Source organism: Pristiophorus japonicus, chromosome 7 (assembly GCF_044704955.1).
Source record: "Pristiophorus japonicus isolate sPriJap1 chromosome 7, sPriJap1.hap1, whole genome shotgun sequence".
Lineage (NCBI taxonomy): Eukaryota > Metazoa > Chordata > Chondrichthyes > Pristiophoridae > Pristiophorus > Pristiophorus japonicus.
Genome location: NC_091983.1, coordinates 215,568,126 through 215,589,218, shown reverse-complemented (window position 1 = coordinate 215,589,218; position 21,093 = coordinate 215,568,126). Strand labels below are relative to the sequence as shown.

The 21,093-nt window shown below is 48.1% G+C and overlaps 1 pseudogene; it reads right to left on the bottom strand.

Moving 5' to 3' along the window:
* Positions 1-18,301: 18,301 nt before the first annotated feature.
* Positions 18,302-18,536, bottom strand: LOC139267505 (U2 spliceosomal RNA; annotated as a pseudogene).
* Between the last annotated feature and the right edge of the window lie 2,557 nt (positions 18,537-21,093).

Below are 21,093 nucleotides of genomic sequence, written 5' to 3'. Positions count from 1 at the left end.
GGCCTTTTGTAGGCCTGCCGACGCTCCGACCCCGGAACTCCCACCTCACCAATTCCACACCGGGAACACCTCGACCCACTTTGAATGGCTATCAATCACAATGAACAATTGTTGTCCTTCTAACTCAGCAAAATCAATATGTAGCCTTTGTCACACCCTGGGAGGCCATTTCCATGGCTGTAATGGTACTGGTGGTGGTTGCTTGCTTACCGATTGACATGTCGTGCACTGACTCACAATGTACTCTATCTCTTTATCAAGACCTGGCCACCATAAATAACTGCGTGCAAAACTCTTGGTCAAGCACATTCCCAGATGCTGGTCATGGAGGTCTCCTAATAATTTGGACCTGAATTTATTTGGTATAACCACTCTTGCACCCCACATGATACAATCTTTATCGACTGATAATTCATTCCTACGAATGAAGAATGGATGTGTATCTTTGTCTGTTACCTGGTTTGGCCATCCATTTGCAATATACTCATACACCTTTGACATCACTGGGTCACGTTTGGTTGTTCTACCAATTTCTTCAGCTGTGACTGGCAGTTAATCAATGTATGAAAAATAAAACACTTCTTCCCTATCGGGTGTAACTTGTGATGGGGAAGACAATCTAGACATTGCATCAGCATTACTGTGATCAGTTGATCATCTGTATTCAATATCATATGTATATGCTGACAAAGTCAAAGCCCATCTCTGCATTCGGGCTGCAGCTAAGGTTGGAACTGGGGACTTTGGATGGAGGATTACTGTTAGGGGCTTATGGTCCGTAACGATGGTAAACTTATGACCATACAAGTATTTGTGAAATTTCTTCACCCCAAAAATTAATGCCAAAGCTTCCCTTTCAATTTGCGCATAATTACTGTCACTGGCACTGAGAGTGCGTGAAGCAAAAGCAATTGGTCTCTCCTCCCCACTACTTAATACATGAGAGATTACTGCCCCAACTCCATACGGAGAGGCATCACATGCTAGCTTAATCTCCTTAGATATGTCATAGTGAACTAACATGGTGCTTTCTACCAATTTGCTTTTACACTCCTTGAATGCTGTATCGCATTCTTTTGACCACTTCCAATAGGCCTGTTTTTTCAAAAGTTCATTCAGTGGATGTAATACTGTAGCCAAATTTGGTAGGAACTTCCTATAATAGTTCAAAAGACCCAAGAATGAACGAAGTTCAGTGACATTCCTGGGAGTGGGTGCATTTCTAATTGCATCCAATTTTTCCATGGTTGGATGTAAACCATCTTTGTCTACTCTGTACCCTAAGTACTCCACTGAGTTTTTAAATAACTCACACTTATGAGCAGACACTCGTACTCTGTCCTTCTCTAGCCGTTTGAGGACTTCATTCAAAATGTTATTATGAATTTGCCTATTTGGTGCTGAAATTAGTATGTCATCCAAATAACATACTACCCCTTCAATACCTTGCAAAATCTGGTTCATCACCCCTTGAAATATGGCAGGGGCGGAAGATACTCCAAATGGTAGTCTATTAAATTGATATAGGCCGAGATGAGTATTTATAGTGAAACATGACTTGGACTCCTCATCAAGTTCAAGCTGTAAGTAGGCATTCGTAAAATCCAGTTTTGAGAAGATCTGACCACCTGTCAGTGTTGTGAACAAATCTTCTATATTCGGCAATGTATTGGGGAGATTACTCTCTAGAACCTGGTTTACGGTTACTTTATAATCACCACACAATCTTACCTTACCATCAGAGTTAGGTACAACAACAATGAGTGTAGCCCAATTACATCTATCTATCTTACATATAATGTTCTCAGTCTGTAGTCTTTTGAGTTCTTACTCAACTTTCTCCTTGAGTGCATATGGTATGGAACGTGGCTTGTAGTAAACCGATCTAGCGTCCTTCTGTACCTTGACACTCGCCTTGAAGCCTTGGATCGGACTGCCCGTTTCGCAGAACACCTTCGGATACTGCTTGATAACCTCATCCGTTGATGAAAATCTCGCTTCCACACAGAAAATCTTACTCCAATCCAGCTTCAGTGAGCTCAACCAATTTCTTCCTAGTACGGCAGACTTGTCTCCTTTCACTACTATTAGAGGCAAGCTCTGAAATTGATCTTTATATTTCACCGGTATGGTGATACGACCTACCACAGGAATTTTCTCTCCCGAGTAGCCTTGCAGCTCTATCTTGGATTTCTCCAGTTGGAAATCACGCAATTTGTCGCGGTATAATGACTCCGGTACTACACTCACGGATGCACCCTTGTCAATTTCCATTGGTATCTTGAATCCCGCAACATCTATGTGGATTTTGATGCTTCCCGAATCGCTGTCCATTAACCTCGTGCTCCTGATGATGTGTAACTCTAACATCTCCTCGTCCTGTTGTTGTTCTTCCATGCTATGTAGTCTCTTTGGATTTCTACTCATAGCTTTGAACGCTGGACTCATAGCTTTAAAAGCTGGTTTACCCTTCAGTCGGCGTGCATTCGCAAGATGCCCAGTCTTCCTGCAGAAGAAACACTCTGCCTTCATGTATGGGCAACTTTGAGCAATGTGTTGTCCCAAGCACCTATCGCACGACTTCGACGCTCTGGTAGAATTTCCAGTTTCTGAGACTTTCGGCCATGCCCGTCTTTTACTTTGAACTTGAAGGTGATTTACCTCAGTTGACTGACAACCGTAATCATTATTTAATTCTCGGGAATATTGTTCGGCCATGCCCATCGACCTCGCTGTCTGACAAGCAATCTCAAAAGTCAAGTCATCCATCGTCAATAACTTCCTTCTGATCGCATCATTTTTCACCCCACAAACAAAACGATCCCGTAATGCTCGGTTTTGAAAGTTTCCAAAATTACAGTGCACCGATAGCTTTTTTAATGCTATGATGTAATCACCGATTCTTTCATCAGCTTTTGATTCCGAATCCCGAAACGATAGATTTCAGCAATTTCTAACGGTTTGGGATTATAGTGCTGCTCCAGCTTTGTTAAAATCTCTTTAAGCGATGTGTCCTTTGGCGCGTCAGGCACAAGCAGATTTACAAGGGTTTCGTATAATGCCGGACCTGCTCCCGATAAGAAGATCACTCTCTTACGTTCCAACTGGTTCTAAACTGAATTGTCTGGAACTTCGATTATGTTATTTGTAGTGAAATACATTTCTAGCCGATCCAGATATGCTTGAAACGTTCCCGGTCATGTCTATATTCCCCCAAATGTCCCAATAAACCTGCCATTTTAATCTCTAGCTGTTCACACCATGTGCTGTATTTTACCTCGGATTTTGTAGCTTTTTTCCAAAGACAGAAACTTCCAAAGTCTCTCTGTCGGCTGGCTGAATCCTTCACTAAAAAGATTTTAGCTTTAAATCATCCGAAAAATCCCATCTCAGTCGCCAACTGTGATATATTCACAGAACACAAACACACACAGTCCTAACATGAGGGTAGCTCTCTCGGAAGTTTCCGGAAACTGCCTGGTTCTGTTTAATGATTAACTGTGCATTATCATTAATGCAATACACAATACGTCCACATCCACAGTGTGGAGCTACAAACATTACAAGCTTACAGACATTACAGTGCTGAACCTTTTTTTTACTTGGTCCAGATGCTTACGGCATATCTGACCATTGTTGAGTTTTACCACGATGACCCTATTCCCCTCTTTGTCAATTACAGTACCCTCAAGCCATTTGGGTCCCATGGTGTGATTGAGGACGAACACAGGATCATTTATTTCTATACATCTCCCCCTCGTATTACGGTCATGGTACTCGTTTTGTGACTTGCGCTTGACCTCAACTATGTCGGTCAGGACTGGGTGAATGAGGGAAAACCGAGTTTTGAGTGTCCGTTTCATTAGTAGCTCTGCGGGCGGTACCCCTGTGAGCGAGTGCGGTCGGGATCTATAGGCCAGCAGGAGGCGCGATAGGCGGCATTGTAGGGAGGGTCCTTGAATCCTGAGCAAACCTTGCTTAATGACTTGGACCGCACGTTCCGCCTGGCCATTGGAGGCCGGCTTGAACGGCGCAGTCCTGACTTGGTTGATGCCATTGCCCGACATAAACTCTCGGAATTCGTAGCTTGTGAAACATGGGCCGTTATCGCTAACCAGGATGTCCGACAAGCCATGGGTTGCAAAGATCGCATGGAGGCTTTCCACAGTGGTGGATGACATGCATGAATTCAGAATGATGCACTCAATCCATTTCGAGTACGCATCTACCACAATAAGGAACATCTTACCCATGAACGGGCCCGTGTCGTAAACATGAATGCGTGACCATGGCCTGGTGGGCCAGGGCCACGGGCTGAGCGGGGCTCCCCTGGAGGCATTGCCCAGCTGGGCACATGTCGTGCACCTGCGAACACAGTGCTCCAGATCTGAATCAATCCCAGGCCACCAAACATGTGACCGGGCAATGGCCTTCATCAGCACAATGCCTGGGTGCTCGCTGTGGAGTTCCCTGATGAATGCCTCCCTGCCCTTCGGGGGCATAACTACCCGGCTGCCCCATAGTAGGAAGTCGGCTTGGATGGAGAGCTCATTCATCCATCTGTGGAATTGTCTGACCTCCTCAGGGCATGCTCTGTGTGCGGGCGCCCAATCCCCAGTCAGGACACATTTCTTAATCAAGGATAAGAGGGGATCTCTGTTCGTCCAGATTTTGATCTGGCGGGCTGTGATAGAGGAGCCTGCGCTGTCAAAGGCATCGACAGCCATATCCATCTCGGCATTTTGCTCCGCTGCCCCCTCAGTGGTGGCCAGTGGAAGCCTGCTGAGCGCGTCAGCGCAATTTTCAGTGCCGGGCCGGTGCCGGATGGAGTAGTCATAAGCAGCTAGTGTGAGGGCCCATCGCTGTATGCGAGCTGATGCGTTGGCATTGATGGCCTTGCTGTCTGACAACAGGGATGTTAATGGCTTGTGGTCCATCTCTAATTCAAACTTCCTACCAAAGAGGTACTGATGCATCTTTTTTACACCATAGACACATGCAAGCGCTTCCTTCTCGACCATCCCATATCCTCGTTCTGCGTGAGAGAGCGACCTGGAGGCATAAGCCACAGGTTGTAGTTGACCCTCAGCATTGCCCTGCTGCAACACGCACCCAACCCCATAGGACGATGCATCACATGTCAGAACCAATTTTTTTACAGGGGTCGTACAGGGTCAACAATTTGTTTGAACAAAGTAGGTTTCGCGCCCGATCAAAAGCCCGTTCCTGACAGTCCCCCCAAAACCAATCGCAACCCTTACGCAGGAACACGTGCAGCGGCTCCAATAACGTGCTCAAGTTCGGCAGAAAGTTCCAGAAATAGTTCAACAGTCCCAGGAATGAACGCAACTCTGATGTGTTGCAGTGCCTGGGTGCTCGTCGAATCGCCTCTGTATTGGATTCGGTGGGCCGAATCCCATCTGCGGCAACCCTCCTGCCCAGAATCTCAACCTCAGGAGCTAAGAACACACATTTAGACTTCTTAAGTCGCAGGCCTACCCGGTCCAGTCAGCGTAGCACCTCCTCCAGATTGTGGAGGTGTTCCTCGGTGTCTCGACCCGTGATGAGGATGTCGTCCTGGAATACGATCATTCCAGGAATAGATTTAAGCAGGCTTTCCATGTTTCGTTGAAAAATCGCGGCCGCTGATCAATTGCCAAACGGGCACCTGTTATAAACGAACAGTCGCTTGTGCGTGGTGATGGTGGTCAGTAGTTTAGATTCGTCGGCCAGTTCCTGGGTCATATAGGCTGAAGTGAGGTCCAACTTGGTGAACAGCTTGCCGCCTGCCAGCGTGGCGAAGAGGTCCTCCGCTCTCGGGAGCGGGTATTGATCTTGTAGCGACACCCGATTGATGGTGGCCTTGTAGTCGCCACAGATCCTGACAGAGCCATCCTCTTTTAGGACGGGAACGATGGGGCTCGCCCAGTCGCTAAATTCAACAGGCGAGATGATAACCTCTCTCAACAGCCGGTTCAATTCGCTCTCGATCTTTTCCCGCATCACATATGGCACCGCTCTGGCTTTGTGGTGCACTGGCCTGGCGTCCGGGGTGATGTGTATCACTACCTTAGTGCCTTTGAAAGCCCCGACGCCCGGTTGGAATAGTGAATTGAATTGTTGTAGGACTTGTGAGCATGAACTTCGTTCCACAGGTGACATTGCGTGAACATCCCCCCATTTCCAGTTCATCTCGGCTAACCAGCTCCTCCCCAACAGTGTGGGACCATTGCCTGGGACAATCCAGAGCAGCAGCCGATTCACTAACCCATTGTGTGTGAGAGCCAACATTGCACTGCCTAGCACCGGAATGATTTATTTGGTGTAAGTCCGTAATTGTGTCTCAATACATGCTAATTTGGGTCTACTGGCTTTAAGTGGCCATAGCTTCTCAAATTGCTGAACTCCCATGAGTGACTGGCTGGCCCCAGTGTCCAGCTCCATGTGTACAGGGTTTAATAAAACCCTCATCATCATTGGTGGCGTTCTGGTATATGAACTGTGAATATTCGCCACATGGACCCGCTGAACCTCGGCGACCATCGATTTGCCCCAAAAGTCATCCTGCCTCAAAGAACCCTCTTCTGGTCCATCCGCCTCATATATTAGTCTGGTTGCAGGCTTCCTGCACATTCGAGCTAAGTAGCCACTGAGATTGCAGTTCCTGCAGACAAACTGCTGAAATCTGCAAGATCTAGCTGAGTGTTTTCCCCCACACCTCCAGCATGAGTTAAAGTTTCCATGGTTGGGAACAAAGGGACTATGGCCAGGCATTCCACGCTGGCTGTCCCTTTGACTGCTCTTAAGTACCCTATTAGTGGGTGTCAATGGCCCCATCCCAGGCCGCATTATCCTCTGTGATGGCGTGAATGTCCGTTCAGCCTGCCATTGTCTCTGTTGCAGTCCTACTCTGGGGTCTATTGCTGCCTGGGGAATGTCGGACTGCCCCTGCCAGCCTGCGGGGCTCTGAGTCGCATTGATGATGTTGACTCCCTGATCCATCGCCGCGTTAGAGGCAGAATTGTGCGCGTATATTATTTTCGTCTCTTCCTCCCCCGCCATGAAAGTTTGAGCCATCAACACTGCCGCTTCCAAGGTCAAATTCTTGGTCTCAATTAATTTGCGGAAAATTCCCGCATGACCGATGCCCTCGAAAAAGAAGTCCCTTAGCATCTCCCCCCTGCAGGCGTCTGTGAACTTACAGAGGCTGGCCAAACGCCGGAGGTCCGCTACGAAGTCTGGTATGCTCTGTCCTTCACGACATCGGCAGGTGTAGAATCTGTGTTGGGCCATATGTATGCTACTCACCGGTTTGAGGTGCTCCCCGATCAATTTGGTAAGTTCTTCAAAGGTTTTGTCCGCCAGTTTTTCGGGTGCTAGTAAGTCCTTCATGAGTGCATAAGTCTTTGGTCCGCAGCTGGTCAAAAGGTGAGCCCTTTGCTTGTCAGCCGCTGCATCCCCCAGCCATTCTTTCGTAACAAAGCTTTGCTGAAGCCTCTCAACAAAATTGTCCCAGTCTTCCCCAGCACAGTACCGTTCCTCTGTGCTACCGGTGGCCATTCTCGTGGGCCGTGAATTCCCGTTTCTCGTCGCCAATGTAAAGTCCTTACTCTACAGCATGAAACCACATGAGGCACATTCTGGGTACAAGGTCACTCTGTGACCTGCTCTCTTTATTTACAGGACTCCAACGACAATGACCCTGTGTGGGACCTCCCTTTTTATACCTGTGTGATCAGGTAAGGAGTCTCTCCCACAAGTTCACCCCTTGTGGTCAAGGTGTGCATCTAGGTTGAGTGTATACAGTAATACAGTGGTGTTACATTGTGGTTGCATACATGACACAGAGGAGGACAGATCCACGGAGGATCACGATGAACCAAAGCCTCAGATCGAGGAGGCAGAGGTACATGGGCTGCACACATTCACCATGAATTGTCCCCCGATAATGCTAAATGTTGAACTAAATAGACTCCCGTTGTCAATGGAGCTGGACGTGGGCGCGAGCCAGTCCATCATGTGCAAAAAGACTTTCGAAAGATTGTGGTACAACAAGGCCTCAAGGCCAGTCTTAACTCCAATTCGCACGAAAAAAAGAACTTACATGAAAGAACTGACTCCTGTAATCGGCAGTGCTACCGTAAAGGTCTTGTACGATGGAGCGGTGCACAAGCTACCACTCTGGGTGGTACCGGGCAATGGTCCCACGCTGCTCGTCAGGAGTTGGCTGGGAAAGATACACTGGAACTGGAACGACGTCCGAGCGCTATCGCCCACTGACAACACTTCGTGTGCCCAGAGAGGGCATCATTTCACCGATCGAGTTCAACGAGTGGGCCAGTCCAATCGTTCTTGTCCTCAAGGGAGGCGGCATCGTCGGAATCTGTGGCGATTACAATGTAACTATCAATCGTTTCTCCCTGCAGGACCAATACCCACTACCAAAGGCCGACGATCCCTTTGCAACGCTGGTGGGAGGAAAGACGTTTACGAAGCTGGATCTGACTTCAGCCTACATGACGCAGGGATTGGAGGAATCATCGAAGGCCCTCACCTGCATCAACACGCACAAAGGTCTTTTTGTTTATAACAAATGCCTGTTTGGAATCCGATCAGCAGCAGCGATATTCCAGAGAAACATGGAAAGCTTACTGAAGTCAGTCCTGCACACCGTGGTCTTCCAAGACGACATCTTGGTTACAGGTCGGAACACAGTTGAGCATCTGCAGCACCTGGAGGAGATGCTTAGTCGACTCAACCGCGTGGGGCTCAGGTTAAAATGCTCAAAGTGTGTTTTCCTGGCGCCTGAAGTGGAGTTTTTGGGAAAGAGGATTGTGGCGGACAGCATCAGGCCCACCAACGCGAAGACTGAGGCAATCGAGAACGCACCGAGGCCACAGAACATGACGGAGCTGCGGTCATTTCTGGGACTCCTGAACTACTTTGGTAACTTCTTACCGGGTCTTAGCACACTGCTAGAACCACTGCATGTCTTACTATTAAAGGGGGATGAATGCGTTTGGGGCAAAAGCCAAGAAAATGCCTTTGTAAAAATGAGAAAATTGTTATGCTCAAATAAATTGCTTGTGTTGTATGATCCATGTAAGCGTTTGGTACTAGCATGTGATACGTTGTCATATGGCGTCGGGTGTGTATTGCAACAAGCTAATGATTCTGGGAAACTGCAACCGGTTGCTTATGCATCCAGGAGTCTGTCTAAGGCTGAGAGAGCCTACAGCAGGATTGAGAAAGAAGCGTTAGCTGTGCCTATGGGGTAAAGAAAATGCATCAATACCTGTTTGGGCTAAAATTCGAATTGGAAACTGACCATAAGCCATTTATAATCCCTGTTTTCCAAGAGTAAAGCGATAAATACCAGAGATGGGCGCTCACATTGTCCGCTTACAACTATGCCATCCGCCACAGGCCAGGCACAGAAAACTGCGCCAATGCTCTCAGTAGGCTGCCATTGCCCACCACGGGGGTGGAAATGGCGCAGCCCGCAGATCCAGCCATGGTTATGGAAGCATTTGAGAGTGAGCAACCACCCATCAAAACCTGGACAAGCCAGGACCCCTTATTATCTCGAGTCAAAAGCTGTGTGCTTCACGGGAGCTGGTCCAGTGCCCCAGTGGAAATGCAGGAAGAGATTAAGCCGTTCCAGTGGCACAAAGATGAAATGTCTATATAAGCAGACTGCCTTCTGTGGGGCAATCGAGTAGTGGTCCCCAAGAAGAGCAGAGACACTTTCATCAGTAACCTCCACAGTACCCACCAAGGCATCATAACGATGAAAGCGATAGCCAGATCCCACGTGTGGTGGCCCGGTATCGATGCGGACTTAGAGTCCTACATTCACAGATGTAATACATGCTCGCAGTTAAGCAATGTACCCAGGGAGGCGCCACTAAGTTTATGGTCTTGGCCCTCCAAACCGTGGTTGAGGGTACACGTCGACTATGCAGGCCCGTTCTTGGGTAAAATGTTTCTTGTGGTTGTAGACGCGTATTCCAAGTGGATTGAATGTGAGATAATGTCGGCTAGCATGTCCGCTGCCAGTATTGAAAGCCTGCCACTCATGGCTTACCCGATGTCGTGGTGAGAGACAATGGGCCATGTTTTACCAGTGCTGAGTTCAAAGAATTCATGACCTGTAATGGGATCAAACATGTCCCATCTGCCCCATTTAAACCAACGTCCAATGGTCAGGCAGAGAGAGCAGTGCAAACCATCAAGCAAGGCTTGAAGAGGGTAACTGAAGGCTCGCTGCAGACTCGCCTATCCCGAGTCCTGCTTAGCTACCGCACGAGACCCCACTCGCTCACTGGGATCCCACCTGCTGAACTGCTCATGAAAAGAGCACTTAAGACTAGGCTCTCATAAGTTCATCCTGATCTACATGAACAGGTAGAGAGCTGGCGGCTTCAACAAAGTACATACCATGATAGCGCAAATGTGTCACACGAGATTGAAATCAATGATCCTGTATTTGTATTGAATTATGGACAAGGTCCCAAGTGGCTTCCTGACACTGTCGTGGCCAAAGAGGGGAGCAGGGTATTTTGGGTCAAACTTTCAAATGGACTCATTCACCGGAAACACTTGGACCAAATCAAATTCAGATTTACGGACTATCCTGAGCAACCCAGTTTGGACCCTACCTTTTTTGATCCCCCAACATACACACCAGTGGCAACCAACACCACGGTTGACCACGAAGCAGAACCCATCATCCACAGCAGCCCAGCAGGACCCAACACACCAGATAGCCCAGCAAGGCCAGCTGCACAGCAGCCCAGCGAGGCCCCAGATTGACTCACAATGTAAATAGTTACACTATTAACTTTGGATGGGAGTGTAATTATATATGTGAACTTGTATTTACTCTGTACAGCCACCAGAGGGCTTATCCCCTGGAGTCCCAAGGGATCCCATAATCCCTTGGGAGCACAGGTATTTAAGGAGGCCTCACAGGTTGGAGAGGCACTCTGGAGACCTACAATAAAAGACGAAGGTCACACTTTACTTTGAGTTCACATTGTTCAGTCTGACTCTTTCTCTATACATAACAGTTCCCATTAGTGGAAGGGTCGAGAACCAGATGACACTAATTTAAGGTGATTGCCAGAAGATCCAAAGGCGACATGAGGAAAAACTTTTTTACGCAGCGAGGATCTCGAATGCACTTCCTGAAAGAGTGGAGAAGGCAGATTTAATCGCGGCTTTCAAAAGGGAATTAGATAAGTACCTGAAGAAAAAAAATTTGCATGGCTACTGAGAAAGGGGATTTGTACAAGCTGAAGCGCTCTTGCAGAGGGCCGATATGGGCTCGAAGGGCTCAATGGCCTCCTACTGTGCTGTGCTGAGGGAGTATGAGCAGCTAGAGGCTAAATTAAAAAGCAGAAGCACAAAGGTAATAATCTTCGGATTACTACTTGAGTCACAAGCAAATTGGCATATTGTCAATAAGATCAGAGAGCTAAATGCGTGGCTCAAAGATTGGTGTTTGAGAGTGGAGGGGGGGGGAGGGGGGGTGGGAGAGTGGGGGGAGGGAGGGGAGTGGAGGCGGGTTGGAAGAGAGGGGGGGAGAGAGGAGGGAGAGAGGGGGGATAGAGAGGGGGAGGGGAGAGGGGAAGAGAGGGGGATGGGGAGAGGGGGAGGGGGGAGGGGGGAGAGGGGGAGAAGGGAGGGAGGGGGAGGAGGGGGAGAAGGGAGGGAGGGAGAAAAGGGAGGGAGGGATTGGAGAGAGGGGAGGAGGGAGGGGAGGAGGGAGGGGAGAAAGTAGAGGGAGGCTGAACGGGCCGGGCCCGGCCGGGCCCAAGACTTCGGGCGGGGCCCGCCCCCAGCACCGGATTTACAGGTTGGTGGCGTCGGGTCGGGTCCGGGGTCCGGGGTCCGGTCCGGGGGGGTGGTCCGGTCCTAGGGGGTGGGGGTCGGGTCGGGTCCAGGGGTGAGTCGGGTCGGGTCGGGTCTGGTCTGGTCTGGGGGCGGGGGGGGGGGGGAGGAGCGCGAGTCAGGTCGGGTCGGATCCGGTCCGGGGGTGCGGGGAGCGGTTGGGTCCGGGGTCGGGTCGGGTCCGGGGGCTGGGGGGGGAAGAGCGAGTCAGGTCGGGTCGGATCCGGTCCGGGGGTGGGGGTGGGGTTGGGTCCGGGGGCGGGGAGAAGAGCGCGAGTCGGGTCGGGTCGGATATGGTCCGGGGGCGGGGGGCGGTCGGGTCCGGGGTCGGGTCGGGTCCGGGGGCTGGGGGGTCGAAGCGCGAGTCGGGTCGGGTCTGGTCCGGGGACGGGGATCGGGTCGGGAGGAAGCAGGAGCTGGGCGTGGGAGGCAGCCTGATCGATGCAGCCCCAGTGAGGCCATTCGGCCAGGGCTAGGGGCTGCGTGCTTCGGGCCCCTCCCACACAGTTTTGGGTGCCTGGAGCTACTGCACATGCGCGCCTACTGTAGCATTTGCAGAGGTCCCGGCACTGTTTTCAGCGCAGGGACCTGGTTCCGCCCCCCACAGCTCGTGCTACGCCATGCCCAACTCCAGAGGACCTGCAGGAAGCCGGAGAATTGGTAAGTATTTTTTAGGCGCACTTTATGGCGAGAAAAACGGGCATCCAGGTCGGGGCTGCGCTGTTCTAAGCGCGGCCCGAAACTTGGGCCCAATAATGGGAAACAGGGAAATGGCAGAGACTTTGAACAAATATTTTGTATTGGTCTTCACTGTAGAGGACATTAAAAACATCTCAATAATTGATAATCAAGGAGCTATTGCAGGGGAGGAGGGCGGGGGGTACTTAAAACAATCACTATCACTAGAGATAAAGTACTAGGCAAACTATTGGGATTAAAGGTGGACAAGTCCCCTGGACCTGATGGCATGCATCCTAGGGTCTTAAAAGAAGTGGCTGCAGAGATAGTGGATACATTGGTTGTAATCTACCAAAATTCCCTGAATTCTCGAGAGGTCCCAGCAGACTGGAAAATCGTAAATGTAACACCTCTATTTAAGAAAGGAGGGAGACAGAAAGCAGGAACCAAAGACCAGTTAGCTTAACATCTATCATTGGAAAAATACTGGAGCCCATCATTAAGGAAGTAATAGCAGAACATTTAGAAAATCATAATGCAGTCAAGGAGAGTCAGCATGGTTTTATGAACAGAAAATCATGTTAGACAAATCTGCTGGAGTTCTTTGAGGATGTAACGAGCAGAGTGGATAAAGGAGAACCAGTTGATGCTGTATATTTGGATTTCCAGAAAGCATTCGATAAGGTGCCACATAAAAGATTACTGCACAAGATAAGATCTCACGGGGTTGGGGGTAATATATTTGCATGGATAGAGGATTGGCTAGCTAACAGAAAACAGAAAGTCAGGATAAATGGGTCATTTTCAGACTGGCAAACTGTAACTAGTGAGGTGCCACAGGGATCAGTGCTGGGGCCTCAACTATTTGCAATTTATGTTAATGACTTGGATGAAGGGACTGAGTGTAACATAGCCAAATTTGTTGGTGATACAAAGGTAGGTGGAAAAGCAAGGTGTGAGGATGATGCAAATAATCTACAAAGGGATATAGATAGGTTCAGTGAGTGGGCAAAAATTTGGCAGATGGGTTATAATGTGGGGAGATGTGAAGTTATCCATTTTGGTAGAAAAAATCAAAAGTAAAATTATTATTTAAATGGGGAGAGATTAAAAAATGCAGTGGTACAGAGGGATCTGGGGGTTCTTGTGCATGAAACGCAAAAGGTTAGCATGCAGGTACAGCAAATAATCAGGAAAGCAAATGGAATGCTGGCCTTTATTGCAAAGGGGATGGAGTATAAAAGTAGGGAAGTCCTGCTCCAACTGTACAGGGCGTTGGTAAGCCCACACCTAGAGTACTGCATACAGTTTTGGTCTCCTTATTTAAGGAAGAATGCACTTGCATTGGAGGCAGTTCAGAGAAGGTTCACGAGGTTGATTCCTGAGATGAAGGGGTTGTCATATGAAGAAAGGTTGAGCAGGTTGGGCCTATATTCCTTGGTGTTTAGATGAATGAGAGGTGATCTTATTGAAACATATAAGATTCTGAGGGGGCTTGACAGGGTAGATGCAGAGAGGATGTTTTCCCCCATGGGGGAATCTAGAACTAGGGGGCATAGTTTCAGAATAAGGGGTCGCCCATTTAAATCAGAAATGAGGAGGAATTTCTTCTCTCAGAAGATCATAAATCTTTAGAATTCTGTGCCGCAGGTAGCTGATGAGGCTGGGTCTTTGAATATATTTGAGGTGGAGATGGACAGATTTTTGAATGATAAGGTTTATGTGGAGCGGACGGGGAAGTGGATTTGAGGCCAGGATCAGATCAGCCATGATCTTATTGAATGGCCTCCTCCTGCTCCTATTTCTTATGTTCTTATGTCCTTATTAACATGGATAGAGGATTGGCTAACTAACAGAAAACAGAGAGTCAGGATAAATGGGTCATTTTCAGGTTGGCAAACTGTAACTAGTGGCATGCCACATGGATCTGTGCTGCGTCCTCAACTATTTACATCTACATTAATGACTTGGTTGGAAGGACCAAGTGTATTGTAGCCAAATTTGCTGACAATACACAGATAGGTGGGAAAGATAGGTGCAAGTTATGAGGACACAAAGGGGTAGAAATTGTTGCCCACCCGAGATGGGGGGCACACACCCCGTTTCAATGGTTTTACCGCAGCTGTGGTTGAGGTCGCCTTTTGAGCGAAATTCCACTCTATGTCGTTTTATTTACTTGGATCCGGAAGTTGCTCTTAATGGGGGCGGTGACTGCACGATTGGGGTGGATCTGCGGCAGTGGCAACACCTGAGGGGCGGAAGTTGGGGGCGTTGTGGAGTGACCGCCGTGATGACATCATCACGGCGCTGCGTCACCCCGTCACTTAAAAGGGAGAGCCTTTGCGATTTTTAAACTTCGACCCACATGGGAGGGTTTCAGCTGGGCCAGCGGCCTGGCACCCAAGAGGGGGTGCCAGGCCGCCTGTTAGTGGCCCGGCTGAACCCGTGGGCATAATTGTCACGGCAGTCGGCCGACAATTAAACAAAACATGGCAGCAGCGGCAGTGCATCCTCCCCTTTAAGGGAAGCTGCATCGCTGTTGCAGAAGGCCACAGCCTCACTCAACCACTCAGGGAAAAAAACAGGCATTGCACTGCCGGATGGGCCGAAGATTTTCAGAGGGGAATGTCGCGCAAGGTGATGACACACTTAACATGGACCGGCAGCAGCAGAGCGGTAGTGGGGTGGGGGATCGGAACACTGCTGGAAAACCTTGGAAGGGCAACTGGACTATCCACTCCGCAGTGTGGCCGCCGATTTGCGGTGGTAACAGGCCTTAAGAAGAGTGACAATTTCGGCCCCAAAGAGTCTGCAAAGGGATATATAGAGGTTAAGTGAGGGGAAAGATTTGACAGATGGAGTATAATGTGGGAAAATGTGAGGCTATCCGCTTTGGTAGGAAGAACAGAGAAGTAAAATATCATTTAAATGGAGAGAGACTACAGAATGCTGCGGTACAGAGGGATCTGGGTGTCCTCGTACATGAAACACAAAAAGTGAGTATGCAGGTACAGCAAGTAATTAGGAAGGTAAATGGAATGTTGGCCTTTATTGCAAGGGGTTTAGAGTATAAAAGTCTTGCTACAACTGCACAGGGCGATGGTGAGACCAGACCTAGAGTACTGCATACAGTTTGGTCTCCTTATTTAAGGAGGGATATACTTGCATTAAAGGCAGTTCAGAGAAGGTTCACGAGGTTCATTCCTGGGATGAAGGGGTTGTTTTATGAGCAAAGGTTGAGCAGGTTGGGTCTGTAATCATTGGAGTTTAGAAGAATGACAGGTGATCTTATTGAAGCACCTAAGATTCTGCGGGGGCTCGACACGGTAGATGCTGAGAGGATTTTTACCCACATGGGGGAATCTAGAACTAGGGGGCATAGTTTCAGAATAAGGGGTCGCCCATTTAAAACAGAAATTTGCAGGAATTTCTTCTCTCAGAAGGTCGTAAATCTTTGAAATTCTCTACCCCAGAGAGCTGATGAGGCTGGGTCTTTGAATATATTTAAGGTGGAGATAGATAGATCTTTGAATGATAAGGGAGTCAAGGGTTATGGGGTGCGCACGGGGAAGTGGATCTGTGTTGAGGCCTCAACTATTTACAATCTATATTAATGACTGGGTTGAGGGGACTAAGTGTATTGTAGCCAAATTTGTTGACAATACAAAGATAGGTGGGAATGCAAGTTGTGAGGACACAAAGGGGTAGGAATTGATGCCCACTCGAGACGGGGCGTTTCAATGGTTTTTACCGCAGCTGTGGTTGAGGTCGCCTCTTGAACGAAATTCCATTCTATGTTGTTTTATTTACTTGGATCCGGAAGTTGCTTTTAATGGGGGCGGTGACTGCAGGAGAGGGGTAGATAAGCGGCGGCGGCAACACCTGAGGGGCGGATGTTGGGGGCGTTGCGGACTGACCGCCGCAATGGCATCATCACGGCGCTGTGTCACCCCTTCACTTAAAAGGGAGACCGTCGCAATTTTTAAACTTCGGCCCACTGGGGAGGGTTTCGGCTGGGCCAGGGGCCTGGCACCCAAGAGGGGGTGCCAGGCTGCCTGTTAGCGGCCCGGCTGAACCCGGGGGCATAATTGTCGGGCCAGCGTGGCAGTCGGCCGACAATTAACCAAAACATGGCAGCAGCGGCAGTGCATCCTCCCCTTTAAAGGAAGCTGCATCGCTGCTGCAGAAGGCCACAGCCTCACTCAACCACCGGGAAAGGACAGGTATGGCACCGCCGGGCGTGCCGAGGGTTTTCAGAGGGGAATGTCACCGTTGCGGGGGTAGATTGGCAGCGCGCATGACGATGACGCACTCAACACGGATCGGCAGCAGCGCAGCGGTAGTGGGGTATCGGGGCATTGCTGGAAAATCTCGGAAGGGCAATTGGGCTATCGGCAGCCATTCCACAAAAAAAAGTCGCCGGCCACTCCTCTCCGCAGTGTGGCCGCTGATTTGTGGTGGTAACAGGCCTGAAGGAGTGTGACAATTTCGGCCCCAAAGAGTCTGCAAAGGGATATAGGCAGGTTCAGTGAGAGGGCAAAGATTTGGCAGATGGAGTATAATGTGGGAAAATGTGAGGTTATCCACTTTGGAAGGAAGAATAGAAAAGCAAAATATCATTTAAATGGAGAGAGAGACTACAGAATGCTACGGTACAGAGGGAAATACATGAAATACAAAGTTTGTATGCAGGTACAGCAAGTAATTCATAAGGCAAATGGAATGTGGGCCTTTATTGTAAGGGGGATGGAGTATAAAAGCAGGGAAGTCCTGCTACAACTGCACAGGGAGTTGGTGAGATCATACCTGGAGTACTGTGTACAATTTGGTCTTTTTATTTAAGGAGGGATATACTTGTATTGGAGGCAGTTCAGAGAAGGTTCACAAGGTTGATTCCTGGGATGAAGGGGTTGTCTTATGAGCAAAGGTTGAGCAGGTTGGGTCTGTAATCATTGGAGTTTAGTAGAATGAGAGCTGATCTCATTGAAACATGTAAGATTCTGAGGGGGCTTGACAGGGTAGATGCAGAGAGGATGTTTCCACTCGTGGAGGGAAATCTAGAACTAGGGGGCATAGTTTCAGAATAAGGGGGCGCTCATTTAAAAGGGAGATAAGGAGGAATTTCCTCTCTCAGAGGGTCATGAATCTTTGGAATTCTCAACCTCAGAGAGCTGTGGAGGCTGAGTCATTGAATATATTCAAGGCTGAAATAGATAGATTCTTGAACTATAGGGGTGTCAAGGGTTATGGGGAACAGGCAGGAGAGTGGAGTTGAGGATCAGCCATGATGTTATTAAATGGCGGAGCAGGCTCGAGGGGCCTTATGGCCTATTCCTGCTCTTATTTCTTATGTTCTTATGCAATGATTCTGTAATTCTATGAACATCTTAAACCACTTTAACCATAGAGATGTGCTGTATATTTATTCTATACTAGTCAAAATACTGTAATATTTGCACTTGGGGAATGAAGACCAAAATAATCTTCAAATGAAGCTGAGTGAGAGGGTGTAGGATAATTGAACCAGAGCACATGGACATCATTTATTCCTCATTTTTAATTCATATATTCGGTCCTTATATTTGAATTTTTTATTATAAATTTTTTTTTTTTTTTTTTTAAATTCGTAGCCAATCGTTCCAATTCTTTGTCAAATCACAAACACCAGAGGTCACCTTGCACATGCCAAGGATCACTCTGCGCCAATGCTCTTAGCCAAAAGGCCTAGAGCCACTGCACCATTCCTGGAAGTACTGCAATACCAGGTTCGTGCCATGGAGGTGGATGGGTCAGGTCCCCCACACACCTCCATGGAGGTGGATGGGTCAAACCTCCCCACCCACCTCCTGTTTCCAAAAATGCAAGCATATACCTTCCTGACCAGGGAGAAACCACCCGGAGGTCATGGTGGCTGGTCAGAAACGGTACTACACTTGATCTTAGCCAAAAGGCCGAGAAGCGATTTTTTATTATAAATTCCTATGGCCATGTTCATAATGGAAAAAAGCCTTTGTAATTGTAATTACACTATGGTGCCAGCAGTGGTGATGCAGCACCTCCACAGGGTGGGGGAAGGGGGCTGTTTTCAGCAAATTGCACGCTGCCTGGCCAGTTTGCATCATAACCCTGCTTTCTAAGCCACTACCAAACTGATTTGACTTGATTTAAATTAATTGTCACTCTGTGCTTCTGTCTTAGTCTCACACGCTACACCATGGTCAGAATCTAGATACAAGGGACTGTGTGAGCACTCTCTGTGCCTGTATAGACGCAAAGAGGTTGAAAATCTGCTGATTGCTATTTTAGCATATTGATTAACACCTTGTGTAAAATTTTAGTACACTGATTAACACACTTGTGTAAAATTTCTATCTGCATAATATAATTAGTCATTAACCTATTTAAGATACAGGATGGTAACTTGTCAAAATAACTCCGATGTTAATTTTACATGAGTGCACTAACCAGTGAGCTAACAATTTTAACACCATATAGATTTATAATGAGACCAGTGCTGACTGGAAGTGGAAAATGTTTAAATTCTTTAGATATCGTAGAATCTTACAGCAAAAAAGGAGGCCATTTGGCCCATCGTGCTTGTGCCGGCTCTTTGAAAAAAACTATCCAATTAGTTCCACTCCCTGCTCTTTCCCCATAGTTCTGCAACTGGAAACATAGAAACATAGTAGGCCATTCGGCCCTTCGAGCCTGCACCACCATTCAATAAGATCATGGCTGATCATACAACTTCAGTACCCCATTCCTGTTTTCTCTCCATACCCCTTGACCCCTTTAGCCATAAGAGCCACATCTAACTCTCTTTTGAATATATTTAGTGAATTGGCCTCAACAACTTTCTGAGGTAGAGAATTCCACAGGTTCACAATTCTCTGAGTGAAGAAGTTTCTCCTCATCTCGGTCTTAAATGGCTTACCCTTTATCCTTAGACTGTGACCCCTGGTTCTGGACATCCCCAACATCGGGAACATTCTTCCTGCATTTAACCTGTCCAATCCCGTCAGAATTTTATATGTTTCTATGAGATCCCCTCTCATTCTTCTAAATTCAAGTCAATATAAGCCTAGTCAATCCAGTCTTTCTTCATGTGTCAATCCTGCCATCCTGGAAATCAGTCTGGTGAACCTTCGCTCACTCCCTCAATAGCAAAAATGTCCTTCCTCAGACTAGAAGATCAAAACTGTACACAATATTCAAAGTGTGGTCTCACCAAGGCCCTGTACAACTGCAGTAAGACCTCCCCTGCTCCTATACTCCAATCCTCTCGCTATGAAGGCTGACATGCCATTTGCCTTCTTCACCGCCTGCTGTACCTGCATGCCAGCTTTCAATGACTGATGTACCATGACACCCAGGTCTCATTGCACCTCCCCTTTTCCAAATCTGTCACCATTCAGATAATATTCTGCCTTCCTGTTTTTGCCACCAAAGTGGATAACCTCACATTTATCTACATTATTCTGCATCTGCCATGCATTTGTCCACTCACCTAACCTGTCCAAGTCATACCAGCACAAAAGAAGATGGTTGTGGTTGTTGGAGGTCAATCATCCCAGCCCCAGGACATCGCTGCAGGAGTTCCTCGGGGCAGTGTCCTAGGCCAAACCATCTTCAACTGCTTCATCAATGACCTTCCTTCCATCATAAGGTCAGAAGTGGGGATGTTCACTGATGACTGCACAGTGTTCAGTTCCATTTGCAACTCCTCAGAAAATGAAGCAGTCCATGCCCACATGCAGCAAGAACTGGATGACATTCAGGCTTGGGCTGATAACTGGCAAGTAACATTCGCGCCACACAAGTGCCAGGCAATGACCATCTCCAACAAACGAGAGTCTAATCACCTCCCCTTGATATTCAATGGCATTACCATCGCCGAATCCCCCACCATCAACATCCTGGGGGTCATCATTGGCCAGAAACTTAATTGGACCAGCCACATAAATACTGTGGCAACAATCGCGGGTCAGAAGCTGGGTATTCTGTGGCTATTTCCCCACTCCTCACCCTCTGCTGCCGAACTCCCAGAGCCAGGCTGAATATAGCTGGAAACTTGCACACATCATGTAAATGAAGCTGACTTTGCAAAATCAGGCCTATTCAGCACACTAATAATCAGGCAGGTACTAATAATATATTATCCAATTGATGAGAAATTCAAGGCCTGATTGGAAATTCTCAATTCATGCGTTAGTGGATGGGTGGGTGGAGAACATCATAGCTGGGCATAACTGCGTCCTCCCAGCCTGACAGCAACACATGCATTTTCAACTCAGGGCTATTGGATAATGATCAAGAGTTGGAACCCTCACTGATTTTTTTCTTCCTTAGCCCGGGGGCAATTCTAATACCTCCACTGCTACCCCAACTGAGACCACCTATTTCAGTGCAAGGGGCTGGAGTATAACGGTAGGGAAAGCAGGCTAAGTGAATTGGCAAACATTTGGCAGATGGAGTATAATGTTGGAAAGTGTGAGCTTATCCACTTTGGCAGGAAAAATT